At 43.1% G+C, this 22531-nt stretch overlaps 1 protein-coding gene across 1 annotated transcript in view; it reads right to left on the reverse strand.

Annotated features, from left to right (window-relative positions):
* LOC137374916 (palmitoyltransferase ZDHHC5-B-like) overlaps positions 1 to 22305 on the reverse strand; it is a 111310-nt gene extending 89005 nt beyond the window's left edge. Inside the window, exon 1 of the mRNA XM_068041502.1 lies at positions 22222 to 22305. The gene's annotated coding sequence lies outside the window, so the exon portion shown is untranslated. The remainder of the gene's footprint in view (positions 1 to 22221) is intronic.
* Positions 22306 to 22531: the final 226 nt, after the last annotated feature.

The raw sequence follows: 22531 nt of genomic DNA on the forward strand, positions 1-22531 counted from the left end.
TCGACAGTGTTATCAAGCGGCACTTACTCAGCAATAACCTGCTCAGTGATGCTCAGTTTGGGTTCTGCCAGGGCCACTCAGCTCCTAACCTCATTACAGCCTTGGTCCAAACATGGACAAAAGAGCTGAACTCCAGAGGTGAGGTGAGAGTAACTGCCCTTGACATCAAGGCAGCATTTGACCGAGTGTGGCATCAAGGAGCCCAAGCAAAACTGGAGTCAATGGGAATCAGGGAGAAAACTCTCCGCTGGTTGGAGTCATACCTCACACAAAGAAAGATTGTTGTGGTTGTTGGAATTCAATCATCTCAGTCCCAGGACATCACTGCAGGGGTTCCTGAGGGTACTGTCCTCGGCCCAACCATCTTCAGCTGCTTCATCAATGACTTTCCCTGCATCATAAGGTCAGATGTGGGGCTGATCACTGACGATTGCACAATGTTCAGCACCATTCGCAACTCCTCGGATACTGAAGCAGCCCATGTTCAAATGCAGCAAGTCCTGGACAACATCCAGGCTTGGTCTGATAAATGGCAAGTTACATTTGCGGCACAAAAGTGCCAGATAATGACCATCTCCAACAAGAGAGAATCCAACCATCTCTCCATGACATTCAATGGCATTACCATCACTGAATCCCCCACTATCAACATCCTGGGGGTGACCATTGACCAGAACCTGAACTGGACCAACCATATAAGTACTATGACTATGAGACAAGGCCAGAGGCTGGGAATTCTGTGATGTGTAACTCACCTCCTGAAACTCCAAAGTCCACCATCTACAAGGCACAAGTCAGGAGTGTGATGGAACACCCTTCACTTGCCTGGATGGGTGCAGCTCCAACAACAATCAAGAAGCTTGACACCATGCAGGACAAAGCAGCCCACTTGATTGGTACCCTATCCACAAATATTCACTCCCTCTACCACTGGTGTACAGTGGCAGCAGTGTGTACTATCTACAAGATGCACTGCAGCAATAAATGCTGTCCTAGCTAGCGCCGCCCACATCCCATGAAAGAATTTTTAAAAATGCAGCATGCATGCCGCTGTCTAAATATCCTTGCAGCATGCTTGGGGGGAGCTGGTAAGAGGACAGCATCATGGCACCAAGCGTTGGGTGGAGAAACAGAGAAAACAAGAAGTTGATATGAAGCTTGATGATGCAGCAATAAGAGGAGCATGCTAGCTTCTTTTTTTATTCCAGGTGGCATAGAACAGTGGTAAGGTCAGCAAGAGGGGGAATTCCGACTCGGTGGTACAGCTGTTACTGGCTAAGGAAAGGGCCAGGTGAATAAATTCAATAGCTGTCGGGCCTGAGGGTGGGGGTGGGGGGGTGTGGGTATTGGTGGGAACGGTGCTCAGGGTTGGGGCTTTTTTTATGTTATCAAACACAACTGGGGCATATTGTGTCTGATATGTCAAAGATAGCTGTTTTCAAGGGAGACAATATCAAGCAACATTATTCTACTGAACACTCTAGCAAATTTGACAGCCTCACGGGTCAGGTGAGAATCGATCGAGTGAACTCGCTGAAGCAAAATATGATTGGGCAACAATCTTTCTTCAAAGCTGCAAACCAGAGTTCAAAGGCAGCGACCAAGAGCAGTTTTTTGACAGCCAAAGCAATAGCCAAGAGAGGGAAACCATTATCTGATGGGGAATTTGTGAAAGAGGGCATTTTTACATCTGTGGCATGTCCTAACAAAAAGTCGGTGGTCGAGAAAACCAGCTTTTCACATTAGACTGTGAGAGGAGTAGATGACCTAACATCTGAGATTCAAAACTCTCTGATCAAAAGACTCAATGCCTGTCAGTTTTACAGTTTAGGGCTCGATGAAAGCACAGATGTGAGTGACGCAGCTCAACTGGCAATCTTTGTACGAGGAGTCACCGAAACTTTCAAAATTGTTGAGGAACTGCACAACCTATATCTAATGAAAGGCACAACAAGACAAAACATTTTCGATGAAGTAAAATGTGTTTTGGTGATATTCAATCTTCCAAAGGACTAACTTTGCGGTCTAACAACTGATGAATCCCCTGCGATGATAGGCAAGCACAATGCACTCATCAGACTAATGCTCAAATCATTACCTCATGAAGTCATCACACATCACGGCATCATTCACCAAGAACAGCTGTGTGCAAAGACCCTGGAGATGAAACATGTGATGGAAAAGGTTGTTTTTACAGGCAATATCACAAGGTCCAAGGGGCTCAATCACAGACAGTTCCAAGCCTTTCTTGCAGAGGTAGGATCAGACCACAATGATGTTGTTTACTTCAGCCATGTTCGCTGGCTCAAGAGGGCAGCCACACTGACCAGATTCTGGTCACTGCATGAAGAAATAAAAACCTTTGTGACAAACATAGGATAGAATGTAAGCTTCATGGTTGATGATGAATAGTTGAATGACTTGGCATTCCTTGTTGGAATCACCAAGTAGCTCGCAAACTTGAATGTGAAACTGCAAGGAAAGGATCAATTTGCCAACAGATTGTATGAGCATGTCCAATCGTTCATTCATAAGTCAGAATTGATTCAGAAACAATTGATTATGAAGTAAAAACAAGAAATGCTGGAACCACTCAGCAGGTCTGGCAGCATCTGTGAAAAGAGAAGCAGAGTTAACGTTTCGGGTCAGTGACCCTTCTTCGGAACTGACAAATATTAGAAAAGTCACAGGTTATAAGCAAGTGAGGTGGGGGTTGGGCAAGAGATAATAAAGGAGGTCTAGATTGGACCAGGCCACATAGCTGACCAAAAGGTCACGGAGCAAAGGCAAACAATATGTTAATGGTGTGTTGAAAGACAAAGCATTAGTACAGATTAGGTGTTAATATACTGAATATTGAACAGCAGCAAGTGCAAACCTGAAAAAAACAGTGGGTAAGCAAACTGAACAGACTAAGATGAAATGAAATAAATGCAAAAAAAAAATTGTAAAAAATGTAAAAAAGAATGTAAAATAAAAGGAAGAAAAAATGACTAAAAATGAAAGTAAAATGGGGGGCTGTCATGCTCTGAAATTATTGAACTCAATGTTCAGTCCGGCAGGCTGTAGTGTGCCTAATCGGTAAATGAGATGCTGTTCCTCGAGCTTGCGTTGATGTTCACTGGAACACTGCAGCAATCCCATGCCAAACCATGCTGTCTGTCTGTCTGAAACTTTCTTTGGAAAGTTAGAGGACCAAGGGAATGGATTAATGGATCTTCCCTAGCTGAGGCTCAGCGAGTTGACCATGTATTGAAAGAGTTAGCACAGGTTGCCAAGACTGAAATTGAAGCAGAGGGAGTCCCTGATTGCTACTATTTAAAGAATGAGGTACTGATGAGGAAGTGGAGTTCTCCTCACAGACCTGTGAGCAAAGAGTTAGTGGTGCCGCAGAGGTTCCGTAGGAAATATTAAGAATAGCCCATGAGATTACAATGGCTGTACATGGCGTGAGATGAAAAACCAAAGTCCGCATAAGACAGCAGTTTGACTGACCAAAGTTCCACAAAGATGTAATGGAGTACTGCAGAAGTTGCCAGATTGAGGGGAAACCCCAACTGCAATGAAAAATGCACCCATTATTCCTGTATTGGCTTCTGGGAAACCCTCCAGCGCAGGGCTGGTGAATTGTAAGGGACACCTGCCGAGAACAAAAGGGGACAGACAGGCACAGGGCTGGCAAAAAGTTAGAGAGGAAAGGGGAAATAAAATGGGACAAAGAGGACAGGTTAATGGAGGTCTGGGAGGATTCCCAAATGAAAACCTCTACTGTCCGGTCAGCCAACCCTGAAATGTTGGAAAAATTAGACCCCACATCCTCCTGTGTAAATGCAGACACCCGAAGCACCCCACCAGGGTTGCTAACAGCATTTACAGAAACCTGCAGGGAGAAAGAAAGTCCTCAAGAGGGCAGAGAAACCGTGAGGGTGATGCCTCACCTAGTCAAAATGCTGCAGGGGAGTGCAGTAGAATCTGGACAAATACCTGCAAGCAGGACTGTCCCACAGGTCAAAGGGAAGATTAGCAAAGAATCCTACCCCACAGTCAGGAGAAAAGGGAACCACCAAAGTGAACAGCACTTGCATGACTCACCAGAGCACTGAACGTGAGGTCAGAGTGGATCCACCCACTGCCGCCTCCCATGATCAGAGCTCTAATCCAGAGCTAATTAAATCTAACCATCCCCCTGCAGACCCCAACAGGAACAAAGGCACCCGAGACAATCATGGAAATGTGTAAACCTAAACCCCCCCCAATAATCACATGTTTATTGGGACGCCTAGTCCCAAATTATTGCAAGCTGATAGTGAAGAAACTTTAAACCCTTTGGGCAACACATAACAATCTCAGACCCACCTGAAGGGAAAAGGGGCAGTTTAAAGCAGCACTGCTACAAAGGAAAGACAGGCTGTAACAATCTTCAGATTTCTGGATGAATGAGAATGAATGAGAGAAATGCATGTATACTTTCCTGTTTTGCTCTTCCTCCTAATTTATAAATGAAATGCTCCTCTTATGTCGCATTTCATTCGGTGAGAGGTGGAGGTGTGACGGAAACCACACCGGCCAAATGGAAACATATTAATTTCATCATAAGGAACTCTACTTGAACTTTCTACTGGACATCGGATATAGCTTGTTTAAAAGGACCACAGAGCTTAACAGCTAAAACATGGCTGCACATTTGCATTCTGAGAGACAGTTGCATAGAGTGACAGTGGGAGTGCTTCCTGATTCAATTAGCAAGATGGGTTTTGTCAATAGTGATGATCAAAGGACATTGAGAGCCATTGAATTTGTAAAGGACAGCACTCCACACCCCCACCAAGTGTGTCTAGTAAGAATCAACAATCCTCCCCAGAAGTTGCTGTTTCAAACAAAGAGCTAGTCACATGGCCAGACTGGGAAATGTTGAATTGTGCCTCACAGAAAGGTTTGGGGCAGACTGCAATTCGAAGACCAAAGAGAAGGAAGGTCCCTCTCCCTCTCTCTGTCTCTCTCTCAAGCAAAGTCCTCGGGACCCACAGAAGCAGCTTAAGCCTCAAGACGGAGGACCTCTTCAGGCTTCTGGTACCAGAGAAACAAGATTGAAAGTGTGCACTGGGCCCCAACGAGAACAGCAAGACTTCAACGTCAATCAAGGACTTTACAGCAAAACTAAAGACAGTCACCGAATTCCATTTACTACTCCAAACCCCTCACCCCTTTATTATTTCTCCTCCTCTGTATCTATTTGTGTGTGTGTTTATCTTATATGCATGCTAGGATGGTCATACTGCATATTTTTAGGAAGTTTAACTGAGTAAGAGTGATAAAGTTAATAAATTTACATTTTTCTTGTTTAAACCTAAGGAAACCTATCTGGTTGGTTCACTTACAATTACAATTAGAGAGCAGTGAGAAAAGGACTCACTGAGGTGAAGCTAAAAAGGGGCGGCACAGTGGCGCAGTGGTTAGCACCGCAGCCTCACAGCTCCAGGGACCCGGGTTCGATTCCGGGTACTGCCTGTGTGGAGTTTGCAAGTTCTCCCTGTGTCTGCGTGGGTTTTCTCCGGGTGCTCCGGTTTCCTCCCACAAGCCAAAAGACTTGCAGGTTGATAGGTAAATTGACCATTATAAATTGTCACTAGTATAGGTAGGGAAATATAGGGACAGGTGGGGATGTTTGGTAGGAATATGGGATTAGTGTAGGATTAGTATAAATGGGTGGTTGATGTTCGGCACAGACTCGGTGGGCCGAAGGGCCTGTTTCAGTGCTGTATCTCTAATCTAATCTAAAAAACATTGCATTTAAGAAGTTAAACCCTGTTATGGCCAAACCAGGAAAGGGGTGAGAGGGCAGCCTGAGACCCCTTACTCACCCAGTTGTAAAAGGCCCCACTCCGCTTCTTACTACCCACTTACTATTTACATGCTGATAAAAGATTTTTGGGTTCCCTTTTATGTTGACTGCCATTTTATTCTCATGTTCTCTCTTTGCCAGTCTAATTTTCTTTTTCACCTCCTCTGTCAACTTATTGTATATGGCCTGATTCTCACTTGAAGAATTCACCTGACAAGCATCTTACACCCTCTTTTTTATTTCATCATAATCTCTATCTCCCTCATCATCCAAGGAATCCTGTTATTGGTTCCCTTACCTTTCGCCCTCATTGGAATGTACCTAGCCTGTACCTGAAGCATCTCTTCCATTGTTCCAATGCAGCTCTTTCTATCAGTCTTTGGTTCCATTCTACCCTGGTTAGATCCCTTCTCATCGCATTTGAATTAGGCCTCTTCCAATCTACCTTACTTTGTTCTTTGCTTTTCTGCATTACGGGTCTAAACCTTATGATGCAATGATCACTCTTACCCAAGTGGTCCCCGACAGACACTGGTCCACCTCATCTCCCAGCACAGATCCAACAATGCCTCCTTTCGAGTTGGGCTGAGAACATACTGATCAAGAAAGTTCTCCTGAACACATTTCAGAAATTCCTCCCCCTCCTTACCCTTTACTCTAGAATTATCCCAATTGACATTTGGGTAATTAATGTCCCCCAATATTACCACTCTACAGTTCTTGCAAATCTCTGAGATTTCCCTGCATATTTGCTCCTCTTGCTCTCTCACACTATTTGGAGGCCCGTAGAATACCCCTAGTAAAGTTAGCATACCTGTTTTGCTTTTCAACTCTAACCAAATGGATTGTGTCCTTACCCCTTCAAGTATATCCTCCATTTTCAACACTGTAATGACTTCCCTAATCAATACTGCCACCCAACTCCCCTTTTTCCTTTTCTATCTTTTCTGAACACTTTATATATCCTTGTATATTAAGCGCCCAGTCCTCGCCATTTTTAAGCCACGTTTCCGTTATTGCCACTACATCATATTCCCATACTGCTATTTGTGCTTGTAGCTCACCAACCTTATTCACCACACTTTGTGTATTTACATACATGCATTGTGATCCTGTCTTTGCATTCCTTGTAGCCTTTCTTGGTCTGATCCCATCTAATACAGAGCTACTCCCTTCAGTAGTAGTGTCTAACACTCTCACCTTATGCACCTTATTCCTCTTTTCTACTTCTATATGCTGGTGCCCATCCCATTGCCAATTTAGTTTAAACCCTCCCCAACCACACTAGTGAACCTCCCCGCAAGCATTGTTCCCAGTCCTGTTGAGGTACAACCTGTCCCTTTTGAATAGGTGTCTTCTGCCCCAGAACTGGTCCCCATGTCCCAAGAATCTGAAGCCCTCCCTCCTGCACCATGCCTCAAGCCACACATTGATCCTCCTTATCTTCCTATTTCTACTTTCGGTAGCATGTGGCACTGTGAGTAATCTAGAGATTACGAGCCTTGAGATCCTATTCTTTAAGTTCTTCCCTAGCTATTGAAGACCTGACCCTAGGCCCTCAATACCTGCCCTTGCTATGTCATTGGTACCAACGTGTACCACAACTTCTGGCTGACTCCCTTCCCCCTGCAGAATAGCCTGCACCCTCTCCATGATGTCCTTTATCCTGGCACCAGGGAGGCAATACACCATGTGGGACTCACGATAACGACTACAGAAATGCCTATCTGTCCTCCTGACTATGGAACCACCTTTATCAACTGCATTTTTGCACTTTGCTGCTCCCTCCTGTACAGTCCCATGCCCATTAGTGCCATGGTCTGGACTGCACTCCTTTAAGATGTCATCATTCTCAGAAGTCTTCAAAGCTCAGCACCATTTTGAGAGTGGTAAACACCCCAAAGACATTTGCATTTCCTGCCTCTTCCTACTCTTCCGGATGGCCACCCACCTACTATTCTGAACTCCTACTGCCTGTGGGGGTGACCTTCTCCTGGAAAGCACAACCCAGGAAACTCTCCTGCTCCCTGATGCTCTGCAGTGATTCCAGCTGCCCACATGACCTAGGAATTGCAAGCAGAAGGTCACAGCTGCCCATCCATGTCTTATCCAAATCTATCAAAACCTGCCCTTCAATTCATTGTATTGTTTGGCAGCACATATTGCTGCAAACAGCTTTTCTCAAGAATGAAAAGCATCAAAATAAGATTAGATCACTGCTGACAGATGGACATCTATCTGGAATACTCTGCATCACTACATAAAGTGTGCAGGCAGACATGGACTACTTGTGCAACCAAAAACAATGACAGGTATATCACTAAATCAGTGTTCAACGTAGTGACGAGAAAGTAAGTTAATAAATTTATCTTATCATTTAAAGCTTGTTCACAAAACTGTACATAGTTTTCTTGTGTTGATTAATAGTGAGATAAAATTTTAATGCCTTTATCTTTCCAAAATTTGCTCACTGGCCCCCATGTAGGGCAAAAATTGTAAAGTGGCGCCTCAAGCAAAAAGATTGGACATACCTAGTGTAAATTATCATTTTCAGGTGTGTATTTAATTTCACCAGGGATTTTGCCTGTATCCTGTTGAAGTTCTGGCGAGAGATCACGAGAACCCCATCAAAATTTTTCAAAGCCAACGAAGCCACGTAAGGTAAGTTTGGGATCAGTACCATTCAGGAACAGAATAACAAAGGATTAATGCCTATTTTTCTGCCCTGCACCCATTTTTGGGGGGTTGTTTGGGAGCATGGTAAAGGAAAATCAGCATCTGATAAATCATAGATAAGAATGCTTCATTTTTGTTGCAGTTAATGCTTAGTTAGCTAGTATGAGTCAGAACAGCAATAGCAATGGTGCAATTAGCTATCCTATGCCTGAACCAAAAAATGTTTCTCCACCTAATTGTCATCCAATGAATCCCTCTTGCAAATTCCACATGTTTATACACTGGGACAGAATTAAGTTTGTTTGTGATATGCCCACATTCAAATAGACTACTTGTTGCCACCCCCTCCACAATACTCATTTAGCATAATGATGTGCACTGGCCAAGCTCACATAAGAGGAATGGCTATTTGGTGCAGTACTGGGGGGGGTTGCTTGTGTTTAAGGAACCACACCAGCAAGAGTGCACTGAGAGGAGGGGAATGGAGGGAGGGGAGAGGAGAGGAGCAAATTTGTAAAACAAATAATAATAAAATAAGATGCAAAAGAAATCATAATCTATTAATTGCTTTTGCAGATATCCAGGGAAATGGGTGAGTCTTCTTCACATTCCAAGTCTGAAAGGGTCTCACTCCAGTATTCTGTTCCATACAGCTTTGGAGAAGAATCATATAGTCCACATAGGGTAATGAGATCTAAGTCAATCAAAGGCTACTGTTGTTCCTCTGTCAATATTTCACTGAGCCTCAGCTTCCCCACTGAGACATGCTACCAGCAAAATTGACCAATATCTGAGATGTCAAGAGTTAATTCAAATGTAAAACAAAGCTGGACTAGTCATACCAAGAATGGATATAGAGCTCTCTTCATTTTAGCCCATCTTACAGATTGTATAATGTGAAGATGTCTGAGCATGTAGCACTTCAAGTAAACATCATTATCTTGGTGACAGTAGAAATTAGGCATTCAGAACTTGTATCAGAGACTTTCAATTCACTTCTATACTAAAGGTGGACAGCTTTATTCTCAAGAAAATGCCATCTATCTTTAATAAATATAGTGTTTTCCATCTATTGGCCACAGTAGCCAAGCTTCATTAGAAGAGCTAATCAGGTCCACATCTGAGGACGTAATTTAATTCAGGTACTAGAAGGCAGGAGGAGTTCAGCTGAAAACACATGCGGAAAAACATCTTTAGACAACGAACATGGGACTTTTAGCACAAGAACTCAAGCACTTAAGAGATAGCAGATGACAAGATTGATAGCCATGACAGCTTCTATTATAGGTGTGAGTAATGACTTCATAGTTGTCTCAGCTAAATTCTATTGCACAAACAGTGAAAAGAACTAAATAATTCATATGTGTATCACCTACCATAACTACATCCAACTAGAACGTACAGGTTAAATCCTGTCATTGATTGCGTAATTCAAACTCACCTGGTATGGCTGAATGAGATTTTCTTTTACTCAATGAGGCAAAGTGAGATATTTGAGACAATGCTTTGCAAGATAGAGGGCTCGAGGTTGTGTTTTTTTGAGGGGTGGTGATGAGAGCAATTTTGTTGTTCAGTGTAAAATGATTCTGGAATTCACACGTTTCATTAGAGGACACCAAAAGCAATGCTTAAAATTTTGAACTATTCAAAACTTGTGATCCATAAGTAAAGACGTTCAACTTACAAGGACATTTTCATATCACTTCTGTTTCTCTCATCACATTACTCCACCCCCACCTCAAAACCTCTATCGTGGTTACATGCGTCTGACTGTTTTCTACTTTGGAATGCACAAAATATTTGTGCTACTGCTCCATGGAAGACGAAAATATTTCAACACAATACTGCGTCACATTTAATAATTAAATCTCATCTGAACGCTGTCTCTCTGACAGCACTGGCAGCTACATTATTCCTTTTCCCCCAAGATTTACAAAAGAAATGTACAGCTTAATCTAGAATGGAAAATAGTTTCATCTGTAACTTTTGAGTATCATGAAAGCTAAATCGTATCCACTGTATGAAAGAAAGTGAGGACCTGAGATATAAGGAGGTATTGTTTTACTGATTTACTCAACTGGTTGTGTTTGCTCTGTAGTGTTTGGCTGCTGCTGTTTGATCAATGTAAACTGGGCAGGTCTGGGCAGCTTTCTGGTTCTTTGGCTTTACAAATGATTAGAATTCCTGAATTATTTGAGAGAAAATCGTGAACAAAACAAAAGAAAATGATGTTAGGTACTGGTTGCTTCGATTTTCCACTTGTGAAAAGTGAAGTAAATTTTGTGCTGAGAAATCAAATTGAAATATGGTTTCAGAATGCAATAGGCAGTACTCCTTTTACAGAGGACTCAGATGTCATCAATGAGACATAGAGACTTCCCTCCTTTCTCGTACAAGGTTATCACTTGTAATAAATAGCTGATAAAAGGGCATGTGTTGTATCAATGGGTAAAAGACAGTGACCAGTGCAGAACAGAAGGTCCCAGGTTCAAACCCTGATCTGTACTAAACTAATTGATCTTAGCCGTAGGGCCTATATATTTGGCCTCAGCAATGCTGGGATAAGGAGGGAGGATAAACATAGCCAGAATTTTCACCTGTGATCACTACCCAGTGATTCCCATTTCCTAATGCCCTTTGTGGACCTCCATCTATGGGGACAAGAAGCTGCATCCAATTTTTTTTTGGATTACAGTCCGTGACAACTTACATTTGTCGGATTGCTACTTTGAAGAAGCACTAGCCTCAGACATATTGATCCATATTTTTACAGGCATGAGCAGCCTAAACAGCCTGAATGGGACCACTGAGGCCATGTAGAAAAGGTAATCTTTTGCTTTTCTAAAATTGTTTGTGGTTTCCCTTGAGACCCATACCCCCACCCCTCACCCTACAACAGGCCCTTCCTGCTATCCGCCTCTGCAGCAGCCAGTCAATTCTCTACTGCACCAAAACAGCCTGCTTCATGCCTGCAGCTCACCGGCAAAATTTAAATAAGACCTGGTGCTGAAAATAGTTTAGGTCCCCCTCACTGTGGCTTTGGGCAGGTGCCGCCGGAAAAAACTAGGAATAGGAGTTGGCAAATCAGCCCCTTGAGCTTATTCTGTCATTCAATTAGATTATGGCTGTTCTGTATCTTAACTCCATCTACTCACTTTGGCTTGGTAACCCCTAATATCCTTGCCTGACAAAAATCTATCAACCTCAATTTTGAAATTTTTCATTTGACCTATGCTCAACAGCTTATTAGGAGTAAAAGTTCCAGATTTCCACTGCCCTTTTTGTGAAGAAGTGCTTCCTGACATCAACCCTGAATGACCTAGCTCTAATTTTAAGGATGTCCCTTTCTTCTGGACTCCCCCACCGAGCAAATAGTTTCTCTCTATCTACACTGCCATATCCTTTAATCATCTCAACAGCTCAATTAGGTCACCCCTTAATCTTCTATTCTAAAGGGAAAACAAGCCTTTTCTATGCAACCTGCCCTCATTATTAAACCCAGTTAAATCGACAGCCACCAATAACGTGCCTCTTTTGAGCCCAACTTGAAAATTTCCCCAGTGGCCTCCTCACAAATTCCTTTTTCAGAATGAGTCACTAGACGAAGGCAAGAACTCTGGCTGATTTCCACTTCCTGGCCCAGGAACAATTGTAGTAGCTCTACTACTAGCCCAGCTGAGATTAGCTAACTCAACACAAACTGGGCATTGAACCTAATCTTGGTTTGGTGCAGCACAGTTCAAAATTGAGCAATATATTCACCAATGGAGTGAATGGGGAATCCTGTGCAATTTTTATTTTGACAGTGGTAGAAAATTCCAAACATGAACAAGACTATTTCAACATCACTGAAACCTGAGTCATTATTATAGAATGACACCCTGAAGCTTCTCTGTGATATAGATATGCAATAGCTCCACGTATGGCTTAGTTATTAACTTCATCACCAAGTTCACAACAGGACCAGGCACGAACGGGACGAATGGCCTACTCCTGTTCCTAATTCATACGTTCTTACGTATGTTTGTAGGACCTTACAGGGTCAGAAGATCCCAGGCCTGATCTCAGGTATGTACTTGCTTAGTTTATCTTAACTGGAACTGTACCCCGGAATGAGTCTCCTTCCTCAGGAGAAAGGGGTCAAATTTAGATGAACCACAAAGATGACACAGAATGCTGCCATCAAATATTTACCTGATTTATAGTAGAAATTAGGATTTGATGGACAATAGCACCTGGGCAGCTCACTTTACAACTGTCTGAATTTCTTTTCCATTGAGGTCTTCATTGCCCGTTTTACATTACCACTGGGAGAAATTTATACCTTTGTGTCTTCTTTTCCAATTGTCACGGTTTAATTTGAAGTATTGTTTCAGATTTATCTTTCCTGCAGTTATTACATTTTCTAAAGCACTATTCGACCACTTCTCCATTGTTTTCTTTCAAGGCTAAAACAAAGGTTTCTCCAATCTTTCCTTATAACTGAGTCATCTGATGCTGAAGATCAGTCTTGTGGCTGTGTATTCTACACTGCCACCAGGATTTATTTGAATTGTGTCCCTTGCATCTGAGCGACCAGGACTGCGTACAGTACTTGAGCATTCTATAACATAAAGATGACTTCCGCTGATTTGTGCTCTACCATTTTGCTATATCATCCATGATTCTATTTGCTTTCCTGATTATTTTTGTGCAGCAGCTGGAACCAGAATGTGGCATTAACAGAGTGTTTTTATCACCCATTTTCTCTTTCTATGTATAGTGATTTACATTTGTCTGTACAAAATTATGAACTGTGAGGAGGATAGTGATAGACTTCAAGAGGACATAGACAGGCTGGTGGACTGGGCGGGCAGATGAAATTTAATGCAGAGAAGTGTGACGTGATACGTTTTGGTAGGAAGAACAAGAAAAGACCATATAAAATAAAGGATACAATTCTAAAGGCAGTGCAGGATCAGAGGGACCTGGGTGTATGTGTGCATAAATCACTGAAGGTGGCAGGGCAGGTTGAGAAAGCGTTTCATAAGGTATATGGGATCCTGGGCTTTATAAACAGAGGCATAGAGTACAAAAGTAAGGACGTTATGGTGAACCTTTATAAAACACTGGTTTGGCCTCAACTGGAGTATTGTGTCCACTTCTGGGCACCACATTTCGGGAAAGATGTGAAGGCATTGGAGAGAGTGCAGAAAGGATTTACGAGAATGGTTCCGGGATGAGAGACTTCAGTTACAAAGATAGATTGGAGAAGCTGGAGTTGTTCTCCTTAGAGAAAAGAAGGTTAAGAGGAGATTTGCTAAAGGTGTTCAAAATCATGAAGGGTCTGGACAGAGTAGATAGAGATAAACTGTTCCCATTGGTGGAAGGCTCGAGAACCAGAGGACACAAATGTAGTGATTAGAAGAAAAACCAAAGACGACCTGAGGAAAAACTCCTTTATGCAGTAGGTGGTTAGGATCTGGAATGCACTACCTGTGAGTGTGGTAGAGGCAGATTCAATCTTAGCTTTCAAAGGGGAATTGGATAATTACCTGAAAAGATTTGCAGGGCCATGGAGAAAAGGCAGGGAGTGGGACTAGCAGAGTTGCTCTCACAGAGAGCTGGCACAGACACGATGGGCTGAACGGCCTCCTCTGCATTGTAATCATTCTATGATTTTATAAAATTTTATCTACCATTGAAGGATTTTGATAGAGTAAATAGGGAGAAACTGTTTCCACTGGCATGAGCATCAGTAACCAGACTGCACATGTATAAGGTAATTGGCAAAGGAACCAGGGGTGAGCTGAGGAGGATTTGTTTTATGCAGCGAGTTGTTATGAACTGAAAGGGTGGTGGAAGCAGATTCAATAGTGATATTCGGAAGAGAATATATACTGGAAAAGGAAAAATTGGCAGGACCATGGGGAAAGAGTGTGGGAAGGGGAAAACAGCTCAGCACCACCTTCTCAAGGGCAACAAATGCTGGCCTTGCCAGCGACGCCCACATCCCATGAAATGAATTTTTAAAAATTGGATAGCTCTTTCAAAGAGAGACACAATGGGCTGAATTACCTTCTGTGTTGTTTGATTCTATGGTAGTTTTTCCAAATCCCATACTGGTCAGTGTTTTCTGCTTCTACTTTTAATTTTGGGCTGGCAAATGTAGAAGTGGAAAACCCCGGCCACTTTGCTTAATTCATTTTGCTTCCTCAGATTCTCCTGTCCCTGTTAATTTGTTTTTGTCTGTAGATACAACCAGTTTACATTGAATCCAAGTCATTGCTTTAAAGCAGAAACAGATGGGGGACCAAAATCCTCCAATGCCTACCCCTGTTTCATACTCCCTCAGCTAATTTCTTTTCCATTTCCAGGTTTTAAACTTCAATCCCCACTGATGCAAGCTTATGCAGCAGTTTTTTTTTCTTGTGAAGCTTTACCAAATGCTTGTTACTTACACAAAGATAAATTTTGAACCTTCTTACTAGTTTCCCGTTAGTGTGAATTCTGTAAATATGGAATCACAGGTGTGTACCCCATTAAAGTAAAGTAGTTGATTCTCAGGTTCAAGTTCAAATGCTTTTGACAGCTAGGGATAATTTAACCAGTAGCAAACAGAGCCCTCTAACCAGTTTCACAATCTCACCATCGACGATGCTTCAGTGCTCTGAAGACATTGAAGAATGCCAAGACTTTGAAGCTTGTAGCTTGTGTACCAGATTACCCCAGAGTAGCTCCGTCACTACCTGTGTAAATGTCTACAGTTAGGCCCATTCCATTCTCAGGGAGGCCTGGCAACTAAAAAAAAACGCTGTATCTAATAAAATGTGATTGTTACAGAGTTCAAATAATTTCAGAGAGAATCAGCCGTAACGGATGTCATGATAGCAATCTCTGATGATACAATAAATGTGCAAGTAAAATACTGGTTTAGCATGGGGGTGCGGGCAACTCAAAATCCAGAGTAGTCATTTAAATCTACCAACGCTTACTTCCTTCATCATGTAAAGTCAGTGTACATGTTCGTGGCTGCTCCAGAAAACAGCTTAATAGCTGAACATTGCATTGTTTACAACTGGGTGTCATGAACCAAACTCTTGCCTTCACTTGTCTGAGTTATGTTGTTGCATTCCAATCACAAAGTTTCATAGGAGTTTAACCAATCCGAGATGCTGCATAGTTTGCACTGATGCAAAGCAATTTATTCCTCCAAAGTGCAGATAACAAAGTACAAGTTGTGAGTCAAATTAGCTAGATAAAATGATGATAAGCGATGCAAGACCAGATGAAGGAGTTAGTTTCACAGCAGCTGCAACATAACTATAACTGGTGCCAAGTATACATGATGACGATTGCAGGTGCTTGGTGGAACAATCTGGGGACTTTTTAAACTTTATTTTAAACTGTTTAATATATGATATGATCTAGCCCATTGGGCTTTTGGCTATTATCAAATGTAATCAGTTTATGGATGCTAATGAGCACGACTCTGTGCATATGTGCAAGAATTCACATGCAGAGCTCTGATTTGCTTGCTCAAAGAGCAATGCAGAGCCAACATATTACTCCACAGATACTGCCGAACCTGCTGAATATATCCAGCATTTTCTGCTTTTATATTCCTCAAGTCTACTGACTCAATCACTTTGAGGGCTTCCAAATAATATTTGCATCTAATTTGCACACAGAAAACAGCAATATGACAGTGACTAAATAATCTGTTTTTTGTGATGTTAATTGAGGGATAAATGTTGGCCAAGATACTGGGGAGAACTCCCTGCTCTTCTTTGAAATAGTGCCGTGGGATCTTTTATGTCCACATGAGAGAGCTAACAGGGTCTCAATTGAACATCTCATCTGAAAGACAACAGTGCAGCTCTCCCTCAGTACTGCACTGAAGTACTGGCCGAGATTTTTGTGCTCTGGTCTCTAGAGCAGGAATTGAACAAATAACCTCCTGACTGAGTAGCAAGAGTGCTACCAACTGAGCGACAGCCACAATAGCAAACAAGGATACATCTGCCCCTCTAGATCACCAAGGAAGAAAATGTATCCTTTGCCATTAAACTGCCCAAGGTAAACATTTACTACCCCTTCCTGACTGCCAGAACCATTAGAGAGCACACTGTTCACTGAGCATATGGGCAAGTGTCCACAACTAGACCAGAGAATCATAGAAACAGAAGGTGGCCATTCAACTTGACATGCCTATGCAGGATCTTTAAAACAGCAGTAGTGCTTAGACACACAAAGCCGCTTGTTGTCCATAACCCTGCAAATTCCTCATCCTCGAGTACCTGTTCAAATCCCTTTTAAAAGGAATTGTATGACCCTCTATGAGATCGCATTTCACAAATTTGGGCAGGCCATTTTGGGTGCTCGGGAGGCGGGGGGGGGGGGGGTGGGGGGGGCGGGGTGGGGGTGCGGGTGCGGTGGTGGGATGCAGGATGCATTCTCTGTGACAACAGGGTAAGGCCCGAGCCTCCCCAGATATTGGAGACATCAGAGCCTACCAATGAAGAGCAGTGGAAAATCAGGATGCTGCCAGTGTCACAGCAGCCCTCATGTAAGTGGGTCCAGGGGTCAGATTGGGGCCAAGGATCCAGTAGTGAATTGCAAGGCCAGGTATTGGGGTGTCCAGGGAATGTGGGGTCATGGATTGGGTTGGGGGAGGGGCCAAGGAACATGAGGCTGGGAATCAGGGGAATGTGGAATGTGGCAAGGGGGAGTCCAGGATGGGGGTGTATGATATTCAGGGTCCAATGATCTGGGGTCAGGGGATCAACAGTCGAAGAACGGTGGGGATCAGGGATGGGGGGGGTATCATGGGAGGGAAAACTGGGGGAGTGATGGGAGTGGGGGAGACTGGTGGTTGCAGTCGGGTTGCAGCAATATGGAGGCGAGATGACAAAGGAACAGGAGTGCTCCTCCCATCACCACATTCAGACCTTCTTTATTGGGCCTAGCAGGCGATTTATAGGCTTGGTTACCCTGGGAACAGGCAGCACTGGTGCTGACTGTCTCAAAGCAAATCAATCTCGGACAGGGTAAATCAAACAGGTGTATGGTGTATTTGTAGGTGCAATGACATTTTCTAAAATTTTGGATCCAGAAAAATACCTCAAGGCACCTCATATAAGCCAAGCTAAAGGAAAAAGCATTGGGGAAAACCAAAAGCTTAGTCAATTACAGGGGTTTTAAGAAGGGTCAGAAAAGAGGAAAGGAAAGTGGAGAGACTTAGGAAGGCAGTTCCAGAGCGAGGGGCTGAAATGCTGAAGGAGCAGCTATCGATGATGGAATGCTAATTCATAGCATTCAGTTAATTGATAGACTTTCAACCACTTTTCATATTCAGTTTCTCAATCAATCTCTCAAGAGTTTTCCACTTAAATATTGATAAATGTAAATCATTTACATTGTGGTACAATATTATCTAGCTGTACTTACTGGGTTTTCCATATGAGGGCACCATTATATTTCAAACAGTGTCAAGTGCTGAAGAAACATGATTTGCTTTTTGGGATTTAGATTGCATACTTGGGCTGGAATTTAACAGGCCCCCTGGGAGACGGGCTGGAAGGTGGCAGGTTCCCATACAATAGCAACAGAAGGCGGGGGGCGCAGGGCCTGTCACCTTCTCATTGCACTGTAATTAGGTCGGGTGTGGAAAAAGCCGAAGACGAACTTCTTGCCCAGAGGTCAATCAGGCCCTTAAATGACCAATCACTAGCCACTTAAGGACCTCTTACCCCCCCCACCCCGCCACACCCCCCCCCCCCCCCCCGTTTAATTGGTTTAATTCCAGAAGTGGGGGAGGTACCTCCGCCATGCGGGGAGATCGCCCAGTGAAACAAAGCGGCCTCTCTGCGGGCTGTTAGGTGGGGGGGGGTCTCTTCCAGGGCAAACTGTGGCCTACAGAGGGCCTCCGGCAGCAAAGGCCACTCCTCTGTGAACACACCCCTTTGTCCTTAACGCCTTCCTTCCCGCCCACCTCGCCGGGGCCTGCCAGACTGGTTCCAGTGACCCCACCTCACTTACCTGGAGTCTGGGGCTCCAGCGCTGGGCCTAGGCTGAGGCCTGGTGTAGTACCGGCAGTGGCCACTGCTCCTGGTGACACTGCCGTTACTACTGAGGTACTGCCCTCTGAGGCAGCTCTGGGAGGTGGGATTCCTGTCCTTAAAGGGATGGGGATCCCAGCGCCTACTAGTTAATTGCCCAAGAGCTGTTGAATTGCGCTGGGAGGGCTCCGAAGGGCCAAGGCAGAGTTCTCTTCACCTTCATCAGCTCGACTAAATTCAGCGCCTTGAGCTAATTATTGAAGCTAATATAATAGCCCAGATTTTGCTGGAGTGGGCATCTCATAACAGTCTCTGTTAGTTAGACTTGCTCGTGAACGTTTAGTTTTTTCCCCCACAGAGCAGCTGGACATGTGAGAGCATCAGAGCATCTGGGACTTCGGCGAATGATGGGATAAAAAATGTATCTCCTAAACCAATGAGACTAAAGGATCGAGAAATAAACAGAGGAAGGAGTGAGAAATAGGGTGAATTCATTGTTAAATCAGGTACAGACAGAAAAATTAATGGACAGAATGATTGGATTAAGAGAGAGGGGAAAAGAGAGACAGAAAGGAAAAGTAAGAAAACACAAAAATAAAAATGTGACATTTTAAATCTCCAACAACAATTTGTTACTCTTTGGAATTCTCTTCTCCAGAGAGCTGTGGAGTCTGGGTCATTGAATATATTGAAGACAGATTTTTGATCTACAAGAGTGTCAAGGGTTATGGGGAGCAGGCCGGAAAGTGGAGTTAAGGCCACAATCAGATCAGCCATGATCTTATTCAATGGCAGAGCAGGATCGAGGGGCTGAATGGTCTACTCCTGCTCCTATTTCTTATATTCTCATGATCTAAAGGATGAGTCTCCACCCTTTTAATTTTCTTAATTTTCTGATCTGTCAAACAGTAATAAAGTGTATGACCAGTTAACCCAATTTTATGTGGTGGTTGCGGGAGAAATGATGGGCAGGACTCCGGCAGAATTCTCTACTCTATGTTGAATAGTGCTTTAATGTTCACATGAACCCAGCAGAAGAGGCAAACAGGATCTTGGTTTAACATTTTACTTAAAGGACAGGACCCATAATAAATGCAGCAGTAGGTCAGCCGAGATTACCTGCTCAAGCACAGGAGTTCAACTTCTGAAAAGGAAAGAAGGTCCACATGCATATCATCTTCCACAATGAAAGCTAATCTTATCCTTCAAATGTTCAGCTTTCTTTCAGTTTAGTAACTATTGTGCATTGCAGCCTATCACTGCTTAATGTAAGGGGTTTTACCCCAAAGCCCAATTTTTCAAACAAAAAACTCCTATATTTTCCTTCCATAATGGCAATTAATCTGAATACCTGTACAACCAGCCACAAGGTCACAATCAAGTGATCCAAACCGTGGAAGTGATACTCAGACCAGCTAAGAAGAGACACGCTCATGTGTTAAACACTTACATTTTTTGATCATTGCAGTGTGGTGGCAAACAGTGTTACTGTATGGTTCATTATTCCATTGTGTTGGGGCACAGCTTCACTGCAGGATACTGAAATGGTGTTACGCTCACGTGACGTGCAGCGATTGAAATATAGAATCCAAACTGAAGAGTTATAAGAATTGACTTTTTCTTTAAAAAGTGGACAATGTGCTGCAAAAGAAGGTCAAATTGTATATTCAAACTGCCTTACTGTCTAGTAAGGACAAAAGGATACATTACAAGCTAAAAGGTGTCAATTACACCCATCCTGAAATCCTGAACCCGTCAAGAGACATTTTTGAATTGAATGGGTTCTTCTGAAACAAAGAAGGTGTGAAGTGGCCACATCTTGGTCCATTGCTGGTCACCACAGAGAGGGAGATCTGCATCTCCCAACAGAGGCATCATGTTGACCTTAAATGTAGCTCTCTGGAGAAAGTGGGAGAGAACCGGAGCAAGTATCACAAAAGCCTGCCCAGCTGAGATCTGGGACAAACCCAGCAAAAGCCAAAGAAGGTGCCCTGCTGTGAATTCTACACTTCAAATTGTGCAGCAGGGAACCGAAGGTGATTCCTCTGTCATGAGACTGAAGACTCAGTTACCAGAGAAATCTACAAAACCTAGGCCTGCAACGTTAAAAGAGAAATTGACCTCTGAGAAGATTCAACAGGTTTACCATGAACCCTGAAAAACTACCTCACTTCAAACCACTTACCCTTTTCCTCTCTATCCATCTCTTTTGTGTGTGTGTGTGTGTGTGTGTGTGAATGCATGTGTGGGTGCAGTTGTGACCATTTGGGGAATTAATATTGCTCAATAAATATTTAATCTTCTGCTTTAAACCTACAAGAAAACCTGTCACTGTCCGTTTATTTGACAAATAAAACACAAAAGGGGTTAAAACCCTAGTAACAAAAACACTTGCTGCAGTCAGTTGGGAGTTAAACAGTGGGAACCACCCACACTCCTTACCACCCTGGCCATAACAATGGTGAGATACTGATTTTAACCGAGAAGGAAGAAAAAAGACAGAGACACTTCCTCATAGGGATAGAAAATCAAAGGTTCTGGTCAATACAGGAAATGCTCATGAGAGCTACTTACATTAGGGATCCTCCCTGCAGTCTAACTGGAGCACATAAGAATTGCTGAAGACGACACCAGATGTAAAAAAATTAACATTTGTCCTCCCTTGTATTCTTTTCCTTGCACTAGAGTCTTTTATGCCCCTTCATCTTATTGACCTTCAGCAGTCACTTCTTCAAAATGGTCGCTGTGCATCAAACATTTAAAACAAAATGGTTGTGCTTTAAAGGCAGCCTACAGATTTCCATAGTTGCTGGCATCTAACACAAACATTGTGACATTCCTAGTGCATCATACACAATTGCCAGGAGTGCCCCAAAATTATTTAAATGCGTTGGCGTTGCATTATCAGGTGAGGTCAACTCAGTTGAGCGCAAGTGCATCCCACATTTTTTAAATTATTGCTCAATGTCACTACAACATTATTTCTTATGAAATGATTCATTATCCTGTTATGTGGACCTGTTGAATGGTATATGACACACTGTGCAGAATCAGTTATCTCAGAATTAGAGGATCGGTCTCCAACAGCCTGAGTTACAACTAACAGCAAGGGATTACTGTACAATTACTAGTTTTGTCAGTATTCACGAAATGAATGAAATATGGGTTAACTCAAACCTACCTCAGAAAACTGGTTTCAACTGGAATCTAATGCTAGTTCTCAGAGACTAGGTTTGAGCCAAAATAAAGAATTATTCGTTCATAAATTACAGTAAAAGCAGTATCACTCATCACACTGACAGATTTATCATACGCAGGCTTTTACAATTCCAGTAGTCCCTCTAAAAAAGACAGAATTCATGATACATTTTTCTTTAGATTACATAGGGCTACTTTGCTCTATTTTCATAGCTGGGGAATTGTAGACCTCAATGAGTATCATCTGTACTAAATGCAAATAATTTTATAACATCCCTGTGCAAATTCTCAGATATGCAAGATACATAACATGAGGGAAGAATTGCTCAGATAATTCTTTTCAGTCTATTTACCATGTGGCTGCACATTGTGGCTAGAATAAATTTTTACCTTCCGCCACCACCATCCCCCCACCCCCGCTCCCCTGACTCCCAGCCCAGCCTCCACCTTCCCCAGTGTGATTACCTTATGAGATGTTGCTATACTGCAAGGTATCATGGTTGGGCCAAAAGCTCTCTTAATGCCATCAGACATTCCTCTGATGTTTCCAGTGACGGAGGCCAGCTGAATACAACTGCATAGGTGTTGCCAGGAGTCATTTGCACAGTGCCTGGCTGTTCTTTGTGCAGCGCTTCTGGCTACTTTAAGTGCTACGGATGTTAACTCGCTGGGGCTTTCTTGTAGTTCAACAGTGCAATGTGCTTAGCAGCTATAACAGGTTCCAGCTCTTCAATGTGAGATTGAAACCAGTCTACATTCTGCTTCTCATGTTTGC

Source organism: Heterodontus francisci, chromosome 11, assembly GCF_036365525.1.
Source record: "Heterodontus francisci isolate sHetFra1 chromosome 11, sHetFra1.hap1, whole genome shotgun sequence".
Classification (NCBI taxonomy): Eukaryota; Metazoa; Chordata; class Chondrichthyes; order Heterodontiformes; family Heterodontidae; genus Heterodontus; species Heterodontus francisci.